The sequence below is a fragment of the Diceros bicornis genome, chromosome 13 (genome assembly GCF_020826845.1).
Source record: "Diceros bicornis minor isolate mBicDic1 chromosome 13, mDicBic1.mat.cur, whole genome shotgun sequence".
Classification (NCBI taxonomy): domain Eukaryota; kingdom Metazoa; phylum Chordata; class Mammalia; order Perissodactyla; family Rhinocerotidae; genus Diceros; species Diceros bicornis.
The window spans coordinates 38,729,776-38,745,703 of NC_080752.1; the positions used below are offsets into that span (position 1 = coordinate 38,729,776).

Here is a 15,928-nt window from a genome sequence, read left to right on the forward strand (position 1 = left end):
GGCAGTGACATCTGAGGGCTGAGAGCCAACCAAAGGGCTGGTGAAGAGCAGGCAGCCAGGGGAAACAGTGCAAGGCCTTGTGGTGGGGAGGAAGTCTCTAAACCAAAAGACGACTGCTGTGGCAGTGGGATGTAGGCAGAGATGAGGAGCGCGGTACTCTGCTCTCACGCCACGGCCTGAATACAGGACTGGGGAGCCAGGGGACCATCCACTTGCAGCGTGGTCTCGGGCAAGTCACTGCCCCCCTTTGAGTAGCCTCCGTCTTCTCTGCAAAACTGGGATGATAATACTTTGCTTCACAAGGCTGCAAGGATCAAAAGAAACGTTAGTGGAAGCAGTTTGCAAACGACCGTTTGTAGTAGTAGTATAAAAACAACCACTGAAGAAAAAGGTGCAGGTCTCAACGGCGAACGACCGAGCAGCGCCGGCTGGCGCATGCGCGATAGGCGGCCCGAGCCAGAGTGGTAGATGAATTCAAGGCCCGCCTTGAACCGCTCGCCTTCTCGCCTCCCGGCCCCTCCCACTTCCGCGGGCACCCAACCGTGCGTCCCCTGCGTGCTGACGTCAGGCGCGTGCCCCTGTCCGGCAGCCGAGGAGACCCCGCGCATTGCTGCCAACGCCCCGGCGGAGGAGCTGAGGTGAGTGCGGAGCTCGAGGCTCCCCGCGGGAGCGGCTCTGCGGTGGTCCCGTCCCCACCGCGCCGGCTCCGGCCTCCCTGTGTCCGCGGGGACACCCCGCCTCGGGGATCCTGGGGGACCTGGGAGCGCGGGGCGCGGGGGGTTGCCGGCTCGCGCGGCGCCGTCGGGGAGGGCGCGGGTCCGGGTTCTGTCGGAGCGGAGGGGCGGGGGTCCGCGGGGCAGGCGCGGGGCGCAGGCCCGCCGGGAGGTGCGCGGCCGGGGTCGGGGCGCCGGCCCGAGGGCGCGGGGGGGCCGGGCTGTCACCGCGCCGCGGCGGAAGGAAGGGGTCACACCCATCCCGGCCGCCGGGCTCCCCTCCCCCCGGCCGGCCCCGCGGGCCCCGAGGCGGCGGGCGGGCGGCGGGCCGAGGCGCCGGGGGCCGGGCCGCGGAGCCGCCGGCGGGCGCCGGGGGCGGGGGTGCCGGCGGCCGGGTCCCGGGCGGGGTCGGCCCTGCGCCCCGGCCCCGACTTCCTGCTTCGCCGGGCGCCGCCGCGGACATTTTGCGGCGGGCGGGGGAGGGGAGCGGGTGGCGAGCGCGGCGGGCAAGTGGCGGCCGGGGACGGGGTGGCGGGGTGACCGCCGGGCTTGGCCTGCGACGCGCTGCGCCCGGCGCCTGGTCCGGGCGGGCCGGCCTGCTCGCCGCGCCTCCCGTCTCCTTTATGCCTGCCCTCGGTCGAGTTCCCAGTACCGTTTCCGTTGGCTTCTCCAGCTCTCTCCCTGCCTGCTCAGCTGAAGCTTCCCTTTCGGGGAGTTACCTCACCCCCTCTCGAAACTGACCTCCTGCCGCTTGCCTAATTCCTCTTCTTAGGGGGAAATTTTCTTTGTTCGTTTGTTTTTTGTCTCTCCTTTAAGTCCAAGAGAAATGCAGTGTGGAAGATTACGTCATCGCAATATAAGGGGTGAGAGTTTTAACTCCTACAAGTCAGGGACTCACCAAATTAAGCCGGCTTTTTGCAGCCTTTGGGGGTCACCCAGGGGCATTTCTTGCTTGCTTCCCAACGCATCGTATTCAGAGATGATCTTTTGAAATCTTGGCCGTCTCCAGTGTGTCTAAAAGCCAGGAGCGTTTAAAATCTCAAGATTAGCTAGTGCCAAGGAAAAAAGCGTTAAGACACCACCTTCGACAGCCACTTGCGTAGGCAGTAACTTTAAGGATCTTTTTGTACTCGAATGAAGTGAATTAATTTGTGGAAGCATTTCTTTGGTCCAGAATGACTTTTCGCCACAGTTTAACTTCTCCCATATGACTTATTGATGCCGAGTACGTACCTAACTTGACTCACGTGCGCTTTTTGTGGCAAGGGTGTGGTGGAAAGAGAATCAGTTCATTTTACGCCTAATCTCAGCTTGCTAGACACTTTAGTTTTGTAATTAAAGACGAGTTTTGGACTTTTAACCAAAAAACTTAAGTGAGCAACATTTTCAGACTTTTGGGACCACAGTATTTGTTCCCCAGAATGTTAGGTACATCTCAAATTGTATAACCTTCATTGACTACAGGGTACAGTAGCACAGAAAAATGATAGCATTGTAAAGCAAATGAGATCCAATTGTGTAATGCATTGTTATAAGAGTAGTACTTGTTTGAACAAGTGCTTTCCTATTGTTTCTCATTTGTATAGAGTGGACAGATTGCTTAAGGAACACTTAAAAGAAGTGGTAGGTTAAAATCAACTTTCTTAGTGTGTAAGTGTTGAAGGTGATTGGATAGGTGTGGAGCTTGGATCTTCTGAAATACTTTTGTTTGCCATAATGTATCTTGTTTTAATATTATAAAAATGGAACACTTTCTGCTCCCTAATTCCTGAGTCTTCTATATTTAAGAAGTTTGAATACACACATCAGTTTGCAGTTTTGAATACACACATCAGTTTGCAGTTTTCTTTTTAAAATATATCCAAGAGGCTTGAATTTATAGTTTTTAGACTGAGGCAAGGAGCTAAGAGATTGGTAATTAACTGAGTATTAAAAATGAGCTCTTTTTCAGTAATTTCTTCAAAACCAGAAAGGTATCACATGCTTTTAAAATGTTTGCATATACTAACCAACACCTGTAGTCAGTTAAATTTAATTTTTCGGCGATCTAAGGCAGGTGTTAAAGCCTACGTTAGTGGTGGTGGGGGCTTATGTCAGACATCAGTGAGATTCGCAAAGCCCACTGAGACGAAGTCTTGACGTTTTCTGTAACATCAAGATTTGTTTTCCTTTATTCAGATACTTTTTCCAGTTATAATTTTATGGTCTATTAGAAAAGCATTTCTAGTTATTTTTAAAATGGTTACAGTAATGTTTTGATCCAAGGACTGTCACATTTGGAAAACTTCGAAGTACAATTTACTGTGCCTGTCTGGGACGAGTATTTATAGGCATTCTTGGAAGTAAAAGTCGGATTGTACTTTGTAGGTACATTTTAAATGCATTTCTTTGTTGTTTTAGGGTCTTTTTTGAGAAGATGAGGAACACTTAATGAGGAGCACTTCAGACTACAGGGCTTCCTGTGCAGGGGAAGGAGGGGTGAATATTTTGTTAACTTATGTCCCATAAATCTGTATATCCTCCTGTATTAAAGGGATTCGTTCTAGGCTTTTATGATAATGCCTTCCTCAGAGTTCTCTTCCAGATCTGTTAGTTTCCACTCTAATGTAAGTTCTGTGAGGGCAGGGCTTTGACCTGACATGGTCACCCCTATATCCCTAGCACCTAGAACAGTGCCAGATACATAGTAGGACGCAAGAAGTGTTTCTCGAATGAATTTGCTGATGTCTGTGGGTTAACATTTTCATTTTCTGCATATTCCATAGGTTTATTTACTGTGTTTCCTGAGACTTCTTTTGTGCTTGGTCAGCCATATCCATATTTGGGCTCACTGAAGTGAGGATTACTAATCTACTCCTGCTTGACCTTATCCATGTGTTCAGACCAGTGTCTTCTGCAGCTGTACTATCTGGACAGTTCACCATCGCTTAGAAAATCTTTGCTGATGACCACTTCTTAGTCTCCTAAAAATTATTCAGATTTTAATGTTTATTTCCTTCCTCTCTTTCTTTGCAAATAGCAGCTTATTTTTGCCACTGCTTCCCCTCTGCTCAAACGGTATCAGATTCCTGGTCATGTTATGCTTTGTACCTTACCAGTTTCTACTTTTAGTTACTCATCCCTTCAGTCCAAAATATTTTTGCTAAAGCAATTTTCATTACTTGTCATTTCAGCTGTATCTGCCATGGCTGCTATTATAAGTCCTGGATGTCAGAACCCTTCTTCACTAGTTGCTCCGGGGACAGTGGTCTCAAACTTCTTATTCCATGAAGTGAAACCAGGGGTTTTGCCACCAAAATGGTGTCTCATTTAAAAAAAATATTTTTTCTCAAATGTTTAACTATTGTGCTGAAGTCCAGAATAGTTTCTAATATATCAAAAAACTCTATACTGTTGAGTCATGGTATTCACCAAGCATCGGTGGTCTGTCCCCTGAAGAGAACCTCTGTTGCTTACTCTGTTGTTTAACACTACACTTTAACACTTGGGTCATTTTCTCCAAAAGGAAGCAATTTCGATTTGCCATTTTAATTCTGCTGTGTGTTATTGAGAGATATACTGCTAGTATAGTGATTAAAAGTGTAGACTCTGGGGGGCCGGCTGGGTGGAATAGTGGTTAAGTTTGTGCATTCTGCTTTGGCAGCCTGGGGATCCTGGGTGCAGACCTACTCACCGCTCATCAAGCCGTGCTGAAGCAGCGACCCACATAGAAGAGCTACAGCTCTACAACTATGATATACAACTATGTACAGGGGCTCTGGGGAGGAAGAAAAAAAAAAAAAAAGCAAGATTGGTAACAGATGTTAGTGCAGGGCCAGTCTTCCTCCAAAAAAAACCCAAAAAACAAAAACAAGTGTCAACTCTGGAACCTGACTCTGGCATCAAATCCTGGCTCTGCCATTTATTAGCTATGTGCAATATAAGTAATGTCTCTGTGACTCAAGTTTACCTTTTGTAAAATAGAGCTAGCAATAGTCCCTTCCTCAGGGTGTTGTTATGAGAATCCGGTCACTTAATCTATGTGAAGTACTTAAGACAGTTCACTGGGACCTAGCAAGTGCTCTGTAGGTGTGTGTTCTTGTTATTACAGTCTGTCTTAGGCCCTCACCTTTGAGAAGTTATCTGCATTTCCCCCAAACATCAACCTTTTAATAACCATCCCTCCCCCAGATTAATCTTATGAAACCATAAAAATTATTTTAAATGAAGTGGGGATTGTTGCCTCCTTTAAATTTTTATCCCTTACTTAATTAGTGTCATAAAGGCAAGAGTGTGAAGTCTCAAATGTGCAGTGTGTGGTCTATGGACCAGCGACGTAAGCTTCACCTGGGAGCTCATTAGAACGCTCAGGCTCCACCGGCTGCCCCGGTGGCCGGCCCGGTGGCGTAACAGTTAAGTTCTTACGTTCTGCTTCAGGGCCCGGAGTTCGCTGGTTTGGATCCTGGGCGCAGACCTACTCACCGCTCATCAAGCCATGCTGAGGCCACATCCCACAAAGAAGAGCTACAACTCTACAACTATGATACACAATTATGTACTGGGGCTTTGGGGAGAAAAAAGAAAAAGAGGAAGATTGGCAACAGATGTTAGCGTAGGGCCAGTCTTCCTCAAAAAAAAAAAAAAAAGACCATGTGCAAAAAGATTAAAAAAAAAAAAACTCTCAGGCTCCCATCTCAGTCCTTCTGAATCAGCATCTGCATTTTAACAAGATCCCCAAATGATTTCTATGCACATTAAAGTTTGAAGCACGCTCTTTAGAACTGCTAGAGTGATGTCTTCAGGAATTTCAGAAACAAGGTTGAGTGCTTTATTTTTATTTTTCCCCCTACTGAAGTATAACCTGATCTCTTTTAGGCAGTGTACTGGAATTTATTGCAAGGATCATAATCTGAAAGTGAATGTGAAACCTATTTGGCTTTTAAAGGAGTTCAGTTTTTTGCCTGTTGTGTAGAATTGCCTCATGTCTGTGCTCATTATCAGGAGTTTAAAGTTTTTGAAGTGCCATTGCCCACTTAGTAATAATTAAGTAATCTGAAGTTCTGGTTTAGTTTGTCAGTTACACATTTAAACTCAAATGACATTTTATTGGAAACTAACTTATGAAGAGCATATGATCAGGATAATTCATGTAATTGTTGTTTATGAAAACAGGTGAAATGCAAAGTTGGCGTTTAGCTGGTCAAAGGTAAAAAATGTTTTCTGCTTTCTTTGCTAAAATAGACCATGTCTGGAATCACAAGGGAAAATGTTAATAACTAAAATCTAGTCTTATCCAGCTGCCATCCTGAAAAAATTATTGCTATTTTTTTAAGGACTGGATTGAATTTTTATCTAACAATTTTTCCTTTTTCTTAAACTATTTGGTGTAGGAGAAATTCACCAGCGCTATCCCTGTGCAGTGTATGCTCTAGAGTAGTGTTTCCTAATCCTTTTCAAATCAAGGCAGACATAGAAAAATATTTGTATGCCACATTGGAGTAAATGGATGAGGCTGCTCTTGGCTGGCTGGAGGTGCTGCAGACTCCAGGAGAGCTGGAGATCAATGTCTCAGGCACCCCAGGTCCATTCTCTATGTCCCGAGTGGCAGTTTGAAGCCATCTACTGTTGGATATTAAGCCACAGCCATCTTTTTCAGCTAAAAAGATTATCATTGTTGGTTGTTCCTTGAAACAGAAGAGATTGAGAACAGATCAGATGAGGAGCAAATGAAACCAGGGGGAGAGGTGGAGGTGGAATAAAAGAATGCTGTGTTCAGTCGTGTTATGGAGTATGAGAAGAGGTTAAATTTTGTAGAAGAAAGCATAAGCAAGATTTCAGCTATGATTCCATTTGTTTTGTTGGTAGGTAATTTAAGAATATTTGTAGTTTTGGTTTGCTTTTATTTATTTATTTTTTTGTGAGGAAGATCAGCCCTGAGCTAACATCCATGCTAATCCTCCTCTTTTTGCTGAGGAAGACCGGCTCTGAGCTAACATTTATTGCCAGTCCTCCTCCTTTTTTTTTTTTTTCTTCCCCAGAGCCCCAATACACAGTTGTATGTCATAGTTGCACAGCCTTCTAGTTGCTGTATGTGGGACGCGGCCTCAGCATGGTCGGAGAAGTGGTATGTCGGTGCGAGCCTGGGATCCGAACTCAGGCCGCCAGTAGCGGAGCGTGTGCACTTAACCGCTAAGCCACGGGGCCGGCCCTGGTTTGCTTTTAAATCTGTTGAAAGCAGGTGAAGAGGAGTGGGTAGTAACCAAAGTTTCTTAAGGAATTTTTATTTGTAGTTTCAGGGAATTTCATTGTCATAGAACTAGTGACTAGTATTTGTTTCGCTAGCTGAATGCTATTTGAGAGGAGCTCAATTTTTAGAATCTTCTGGAGTGAAATTAAACCATGTATATTTCACATTACTTTCCCAGAAAACCATATTTTTATTGTGGAGTTGAAGAGTAACAGTAAGATTTTTAAATAAATTATTAGATTTTAAAATGTAAATTGTTCATTTATCAGATAACTAGGAAAAAATGGATAGTTCCTGTGAATATTAGAGTGCTAGGGTTTAAATTAGTATTTAATACCCTCGTTTGTTTCAGAAAGTGTACAAATAGTATAAATAGTACAAAATATAAGCTATAGAAATGTTTGAATTATTTTAGGTCACATTATTTATTTGCTCTGCTCATCATAGGGCCAAGGGGAATGTTAGATAAGGTTTAGAGAAGTTAGAGAATCTGTTCAATTCAGTGTTTCTTAAACTTGTTTGATGGAGCTTTTTTTTTTTTCCTCCTGTGGAACACCCTTTAAAGTTTTGAGAAAATGGACTGGGAGACACTGGTGTCTGGTGGTTTAATCTCCATTAGGTTCAAGGCTGTTGGTGTAGCCAAACAATGTTTGCTATGGATAGAAAAATGGGAAAAATTTTCTCAAGTTCCTGAGGCAGGTGAATGGAAGAGACTTCAGCAGACACCGTGGATGTTCTAGTCTTGCTGAGCTAAACTCCACTCAGGACCTGTTGTACACAAATTGCTAATTTGCAGTTTCTTGGTATGGAACCAAGCCTGTTATATATAAAACACATCTTTGGGGTATCTATGGGGAAGTAGCTCCATCTCAGCTTAAAGTTGAGGCAAGGTATTACAAGGGAGAAGCAGACCAATATTAGGGACTGGGAAAGTGATTGTCCGGTGGCTGCAAGGGCAGCTTCTGAAATGGAGTCACTGTCTATGGTTTCCTCTGTTCTTGGATCAATGATCCTAGTTTGCGTTTTTTATTGTTTTCCAGTATTCTGAAAAGCTTGTAGTAATTTCAAAGCTAATATTTTAATGTTATGAGAGTCATATAATTCATAACTTTTATTTGCAATCCAAAGAGTTTTTATGAAGTTTAAAAAATAATTGTTCACATACGTGAGAAGTTAAGTTTTTTAGGAGCTTGTGGCAGTAATCTGTAGATTTTTTTGTATTTTATAATTTGACTTATTTGTTTTGCTTTTTCTTTGTTGTCACACATGCTGCCTAATCCCCCCAACCCCAAAGAAAAAACCCCACCTCAGTCTTTCAGCTTAATTTTTTTTTTCTGGTTGCACCTATTAGATGGAAATGAAAATATATTCTTCTAAAAACTTGTTCTTGCTTCTGGTTAAATCAGAGCCAGGAACAGAAAAATCATTTCACTTATATCGATGTTACCAGTTATTCAAGAGAGATGGGAGAGTGGGGAAAGACATAACTTTGTATATCCAGGTTGGGGTTAGGAGCTTAGATTGGGGGCCAGCCCGGTGGCACAAGCGGTTAAGTGCACGCGCTCTGCTGCAGCGGCCCCGGGTTTGCCGGTTCTGATCCAGGGCATGCACTGATGCACGGCTTGGCAAGCCATGCTGTGGCGGCGTCCCATATAAAGTGGAGGAAGACAGGCATGGATGTTAGCCCAGGGCCAGTCTTCCTCAGCAAAAAAAAAAGTGGAGGATTGGCAGATGTTAGCACAGGGCTGATCTCCTCACACACACACACACACACACACACACACACACACACACACAAAGGAACTTAGGTTGGGCTGTCTTATTTCTTTAAAAAAATTACTATTTTTTGGTAATTGAGTAAATTGTCTTCAGGGTCAAGGTTAATTCATGTCCTGGATGTGACATGTGTTGCAAATTCAAAAGTTTGTTTTCTGCTGACACCAAATTCTTTATCTCTGCTACTTTCAGTTGGAGAAATTGGTATCATTTCTGCCCTTATGAAATATAAATCTGTCTCTCTCGCTGTCTCTCTTTTTTTAATATGATTCTTTACAAATATTAAAAAAAAAAACCCACCAAAAAAGCCCTAAAAAAAGAAACAATATGTAGAAGCAGCTTTTAAAATAGAGCTAATCAATGGCACAGATTTTTGCGAAGACCTAAATTCTAGAGATAATTCCTTGGCAATTATGTGATTCCTTTTCATTATACACTACATTAATTGATTTAAATTTAAGTGAATTGTTTCAAAATTAGAGGTATATTAGAGGTATATTTTAATTATAAAACTGAGTGTAAGATTGGTTGCATTAACTATTTCACTGTGATATAGTTGAAAACACAAGTGATAACGTACTTTTTGGGGATGCTGCTTTTTCTAGGAGAGTGTCTTTTTTTTGCTAGTTTAAAAGTCTTTAGGTCCAGCCCCGTGGCTTAGCGGTTAAGTGCACACGCTCCGCTACTGGCGGCCCGGGTTCGGATTCCGGGCGCGCACTGACGCACCGCTTCTCTGGCCATGTTGAGGCCGCGTCTCACATACAGCAACTAGAAGGATGTGCAGCTATGACATACAACTATCTACTGGGGCTTTGGGGAGAAAAAGGGAAAAAAAGGAGGAGGATTGGCAATAGTTGTTAGCTCAGAGCCGGTCTTCCACAGCAAAAAGAGGAGGATTAGCATGGATGTTAGCTCAGGGCTGATCTTCCTCTCTTTCTCTCTCTCTCTCTCTCTCCCTCCCTCCCTCCCTCCCTCCCTCCTCTCTCTCTCTCTCTCTCTCTCTCTCTCTCTCTCTCTCTCTCTCTCTCTCTCACACACACGCACACACACGCACACACACACAAAGTCATTAGAGTTGTGCATTCCCAGAACAGAATAAAGTTTCTCATGGTGATACAGAGTATTCCCTGAAAGTGATACTGGGTGGCTTTAAAGTTAAACACTTGGTATTAACTATTTTAGCGTACGCTTTAGGAATATGATTTTTCTCTTTCGGGAGGGTATTAGATTTTTTGGTTGTTGTTCTTTATCCAGATAGTAATAGAGGGTTTAGGAGCTTAGAGGACCCGTATATTCTGAGTCCAAAGAACAAGTTTTTTGACTTGCTGCGTCTCTAAACCATACTATCTTATTAATTTAGGAATTCAACAACTCTTTGAGTGCCTGCTCGGTGACAGTCACTGTTCTAGGTGTTGGGGATATAACAGTGAATAAAATAGGCCCAAACAAATCTCTGTCTTCATGAAGTTTACGTACTAGTGTGTGAGTTAGAGATGAATGTTTGGAGAAAAATGAAGAAAGGGAGGAAAATCAGGGAGGGCTAGGGGTGGGGTACAGTAGAGTGCTGCTTTAGGGTATGGTAGACCTGGGGTGGTAGTTAAAACTGAGGTAGTTAGAGGAGTTCTCACTCCAAAATGACATTTGAGCAAAGACCTATAGGGAGTGGGACTGAGCCAGCCATCCAGGCAAGAGCATTCTAGGTAGAGGGAACAACTGTAATCACTTTTAATCAATGACAAGTAATGTTATGCTTAATTTTAATTTTTATTTATATTTATTTTTTTCCCCCAAAGCCCCAGTAGATAGTTGTATGTCATAGCTGCACATCCTTCTAGTTGCTGTATGTGGGACACGGCCTCAGCATGGCCGGAGAAGCAGTGTGTCGGTGCACGCCCGGGATCCGAACCCGGTTCGCCAGCAGCGGAGTGCGCGCACTTAACCACTAAGCCACGGGGCCGGCCCTATGCTTAATTTTATATGAAATCTTTAAAAATGGACGTTAAGCAAATGTATTCCATAATGCATGGAGTACCATTTTAGGAGCTTAGTTTCCCAAAATATGGTATATGTGTATAATTTCCATAGAAACAATTGATAGTCCAGGTAGAAGTTTGTACTTTGATGGTTGTCCTTCTTGGTTTCAAAGTGTGCTTGGAAAGGCAGATTTGTTGCCAGCAAATATTGGTTATTTTTCAGAGTCTTTGCAACTCTATCTCGGTTGTTTTTGTTTCGCTTGATCTCTTTTAGTAGATAGGACTATACTGTTACTGCTGTGCAACCAAGCTGAAACATCTGCAGTCATGCCAGCTGTGCTGCATCGACAGAGACTGGTGCAAATGTTACAGCATCCTTTGTTATTTGTCGAATTCTCTCTTGAAGTATATGGTTGAATGTTTCTGTAGAAGTTCACCCCCTTAACAACAGATTTTACATCAGAATTGGTAGACTGTTTTGATTCAGAATCTTGGTAATCTTGTCTTGTTCTTTTAAAATATGGCTTGTGGTTCATAAGACAGATTGTATGAGAATCTGAATGTAGTTACCTCTGCCTCATCAGATGTCACAAAGAAAATCTAAATGATCATGGTTAGTTTTGTAGTTGGCATCTCCCCTGGTAACTTTTCAAAGAAAGATTCTGTTTGTCACTCATTTTACAGTGTATGTTGCCTAGGTAATATAGTGACTTATTTTTTTGCTGCAAATGTGTGCTTGTATGCAGGATTTCTCATACAGGCTGGTGCATGATTTCATCCTTGATAGACTTAGGACCAAATTACTGTGCACTGATTCTGAAAAGGCTGTCCTTTTGCATGTTTTCTTACAAGAGTGCTTTAAGAACATGGTAGCCTGACCTTAAGCTTTCTTCTTCTGATTTCTCCATTTGTCTGTGGTACAAACCTGTCCTCTAATTTCCCTAACTGAAAAACTTCCTCATAGTTTACCACCTCCTTAGACAAACCCACCCTCCACCTACACACCAGTCAACTATTTCTTCTGTTTCCATGCTGCTGCCCTAGTGCAGGTCCTTCATTTAAGTCTTGGATTACTAAAGTAGTTTCTTAGCTGAGTTCCTTTACTTTATCTGGTTACCTTTGACAGTCCATCTTGGAGTGTGGGTACAAGGTTGAAAAAAACGTGATGTTCGTGGACAAAAAAAGAAATGTTAGCTTCCTGTTTCCCACCCAAGTTAAATTAAAACTCCTCTGCCTAGCGTTCAGAGTCAGTATCACTTGGACTTATCCAGTTTTTTGTTTTATTTCTTCCACTTTGTAGGTTGGGACTACTTGTGCCCTTTCTCCTGATATTCCATCTAGCTAGAGATTTAGTCTCACATCCTGCTAGATCACTCTCCTATATTTATTACTCTTTTGAAAATCTATACCACTTGTAGTTTATAGTGTAATTTTGTAGCAGTCTGACTACTACGGTTGTGTTAGCCTCTTCTGCTTATAACCAGTGAAGTATATGAGCTGATGTATTTTAGGCTATCTAGCATAATATTTGGCACAGAGTGAGCATTCAGTAAATTATTGAAATGTTTTGAAGGCCTTCGAAGGCAGGGTTTCTGTCTTACTCAGTGTAGTGCTATAATGGGCACTTAAATATCTTGCTGACTTTTATAGTTAATAGAGTTGTTTCTTGGGAGAACAGAAGCCTATTGTAACATGCTCTAGGTCCTGTGTCCTGATGCAGAGGATTGGGTAAGATCTGTTAGGTGCTTGGGTCTTGGTCTTTAACTGACACAGACACGTGCATCAGCACAACAACACCAAATTTTAAGTTAGTGGTAGTATATGTTTTTAATAACATTGTGTTACTATGTTGGTAGTCTTCATAACTGTTTCTAATATGTATAGCATTTCATCCTGTGGTGTGTTGCTACTTACTTTTCTGTTGCATTAACTGTTTTAATGTTATAGCATTCCATTGTTTCTTGATAAAGTATTTTCTTCTTTTTGGATAAATTATCTGAAGTGGATTTTTTTTTTTTCAAAGAGGGATACAGATGTTATAATTGTCGAAATATATTGGTAAACTGAGTGATTTACATTGCAGTACTAAGTGGATGAAGTGGAATTATTGAGACAAGTGATGTGAATATTTTTATGGTTCTTAAAATATATGCGCAGGGCATTTAAAAAAACTGCCTAGGCTCATGAAATAAATCAGGGATTTTGGTGAATTTGGTTTATCCGGACTTGTTAGCTGTTAGACCAAGTTTACTGATGGTGTTTTTCTTAATTGTTGAATATGTCTTGGAGATCTTTTCATTTTAGTAATTTTTTTCAAAATTAAAGAAAATACTATATGCACATGGTGAAAACTTCAGTACAAAAGAGCAGATGATGAAAAATAAGTCTACCCATCCCAGATACCTGCATTCCCTTCCCAGAAGCGGCCACTGTTATCTAGCAGATATGTATGTGTCTTTGTAGATAGTCTCTGTACTTGTATCTGTCTTTGTAGGTAGTCTTATGTGTCTTTGCAGATAGTCTCTACCTGTAAGTAAATATGAATCTCCTTGCCATTAAAAAAACTCACATAAGTTGGCATGTTATACACATTTTTCTGCACCTAGCTTTTTTTTTTTTTTTAAAGATTTTATTTATTTATTTTTCCCCCCCAAAGCCCCAGTAGATAGTTGTATGTCATAGCTGCACATCCTTCTAGTTGCTGTATGTGGGACACGGCCTCAGCATGGCCGGAGAAGCGGTGCGTCAGTGCGTGCCCGGGATCTGAACCCGGGCCGCCAGCAGCGGAGCGCGCTCACTTAACTGCTAAGCCATGGGGCTGGCCCTGCACCTAGCTTTTTAAAAACTTAATATATCTTGGAGATCTTCCATATTGGCACTGTATTAGTTTGCTAGGGCTGCCATAACAAAGTACCATGGACTGGATGAATTAAACAACAGAAATTTATTTCCTGACAATTCTGGAGGCTAGAAGTCCAAGATCAAGGTGTTGGCAGCATTAGTTTCTTCTGAGGACCTCTAGAAGGCCCTTAGTTTCTAGATGGCTGACTTTTAGTGTCTTCATTTGGTCTTTCCTCTTTGTCTGTCTGTGTTCTAATCTTATAAGGACACCAGTCATATTGGATTAGGGCCTATCAATATGACCTCATTTTATCTTAATTACTTCTTTAAAGGCCCTATCTCCAAATACAGTCAGTCATATTCTGAGGTCCTGGGGTTAGGACTTCAACAAATCAGTTTTTTTCAGGGATGGTGTTGGGGGGACGCAGTCCATAACAGGCACTATAGCTCACTCTTTTTAATAGTTGCATAATATTCCTTTGTATGATGACCTATTTTACCAGTCCCTTGTTGGCGCACATGTAGGTAGTTTCCTGTCTTTTGCTCCTACGAGCAAGGCTGTGGTAGATATCCCTGTGCCTACCTCTTTGCATACTCGGAGAAAGTCTTAGAAATGGAATTGCCAGGTCAAAGAATGTACATGTTAAATTTTGCTAGATATTGTCCTAGACGTGGAAGTCTCGTTTCTTATTATTTCTCATATATTTTTTTTGAAAGCAAAAATTTGCCTTGTGTGTTATGTTCTAACCTAAAACCACATTTTATTTTCAGGGATATGTGACTGGCTTTCTCTTAGCACTTTGGAGTATAAACACAACCCTCTATACAAGAAGGCCTAGATAATCAGATTCTAAGGTGACTGCTTATCTGGGTTACTTCACAATGGTAAAAAAAAAAAAAAAAGCTCATATTTGAGTGTTAAGTGCTATAGAGAGGAGTAACTCAGTTAATTCTTACAACCTATGATGTCAATACTATTTCTGTTTACAAATAGAGAAACAAAGTCTTAAAGAGCTTAAGTAGCTTGCCCGAAGTCACACAAGAATGGGGATATGAGCTTAGGGCTACTTAACTTGAAAGCTTCTATGCTTGACTGCTACTCTATATTGTCCTCCTGGGGCATATTAGAGACTTGATAAAGATTTGTTGTATGATTAAGTAATGTTATTTTGTCTCTTCTTAAAATAGAGGCAGATTACAACCATTTCATAACATTCCAAATCCTTTGGCTACAAATATGACATTTAGTTTAAGCTCTTTGAAATCAGAGTGCAAGGATTGATCAAGTTAGCAAATAACCCTGTTAAGTAGAAGCAAGGATTTTTCTGAGTTTCCTCTTGTTTATAGTGTTTAGATGCTTTCATTTAACAGTAGTAGTTCTGATCTTTATCATAGGGCCATTTGGTTTTTGCAAATTTTAATTGGGGCTAAGAATAAGGTGCCCATATTAGGTGTTTACTCTGTGCCGGGTGATACTTCAGTTGCTTTATATACATTACCTCCCTTCTCTTAGCAGTTTTGTGAGTTAGATGTTATCATGTAGATGAGAATATCAAGGTATAGAAGTGAAGTAACTTGCTGGGATCACAGACATTGAAGCAAACTAAGATCGGAACTCATATTTGCTTGTCTTTAAAAATCCCATGTTTTTTTCATATTATTACTTTAGTCAACAAAGTTTTTATTATTTATTAATTTTTTCAGAGGAAGATCAGCCCTGAGCTAACATCCATGCTAATCCTCCTCTTTTTTTGCTGAGGAATACCGGCTCTGAGCTAACATCTATTGCCAATCCTCCTCCTTTTTTTTTTCCCCCCAAAGCCCCAGTAGATAGTTGTATGTCATAGTTGCACATCCTTCTAGTTGCTGTATGTGGGACGCGGCCTCAGCATGGCCGGAGAAGCGGTGCGTTGGTGCGCACCCGGGATCCGAACCCAGGCTGCCAGTAGCGGAGCCTGTGCACTTAACTGCTAAGCCACGGGGCCGGCCCAACAAAGTTTTTAAAACAATTAAAATATTTTATTTTTTCTTGCCTTTAATACAGTCATGTGTTGCTGAACAACGGGGACACGTTCTGAGAAATGTATCATTAGGCGATTTCATCGTTGTGTGAACATCATAGAGTGTACTTACACACACCTAGATGGTATAGCCTACTATACAACTAGGCTATATATGGTAATAATCTTATGGGACCACTGTCGTATATGTGGTCTGCTGTTGAGCAAGGCGTCGTTATATGATGCATGACTGTATATGCTCAGTACTGTATTAGGTGCCTTGGGAGGAAGATGAAGAAGTGTAAGCCTAGTTTTTCTCTCAGAGAGCTTACAGTCTATTAGAATAAACACAAGCACATGTGAGTAAAAACAGTGTGATTCAGTACTCAGTTGTGTGAT

General features: G+C 42.1%; 1 protein-coding gene across 2 annotated transcripts in view; it reads left to right on the forward strand.

Moving 5' to 3' along the window:
• Positions 1 to 537: 537 nt before the first annotated feature.
• CDC42 (cell division cycle 42) overlaps positions 538 to 15,928 on the forward strand; it is a 48,831-nt gene continuing 33,440 nt past the window's right edge. The window contains exon 1 of one of the 2 annotated variants that reach the window (XM_058553169.1): positions 538 to 638. The gene's annotated coding sequence lies outside the window, so the exon portion shown is untranslated. Of the gene's footprint in view, positions 639 to 1,350; positions 1,577 to 15,928 lie in introns of those variants that run through there. The other variant, XM_058553170.1, reaches the window with a different exon arrangement.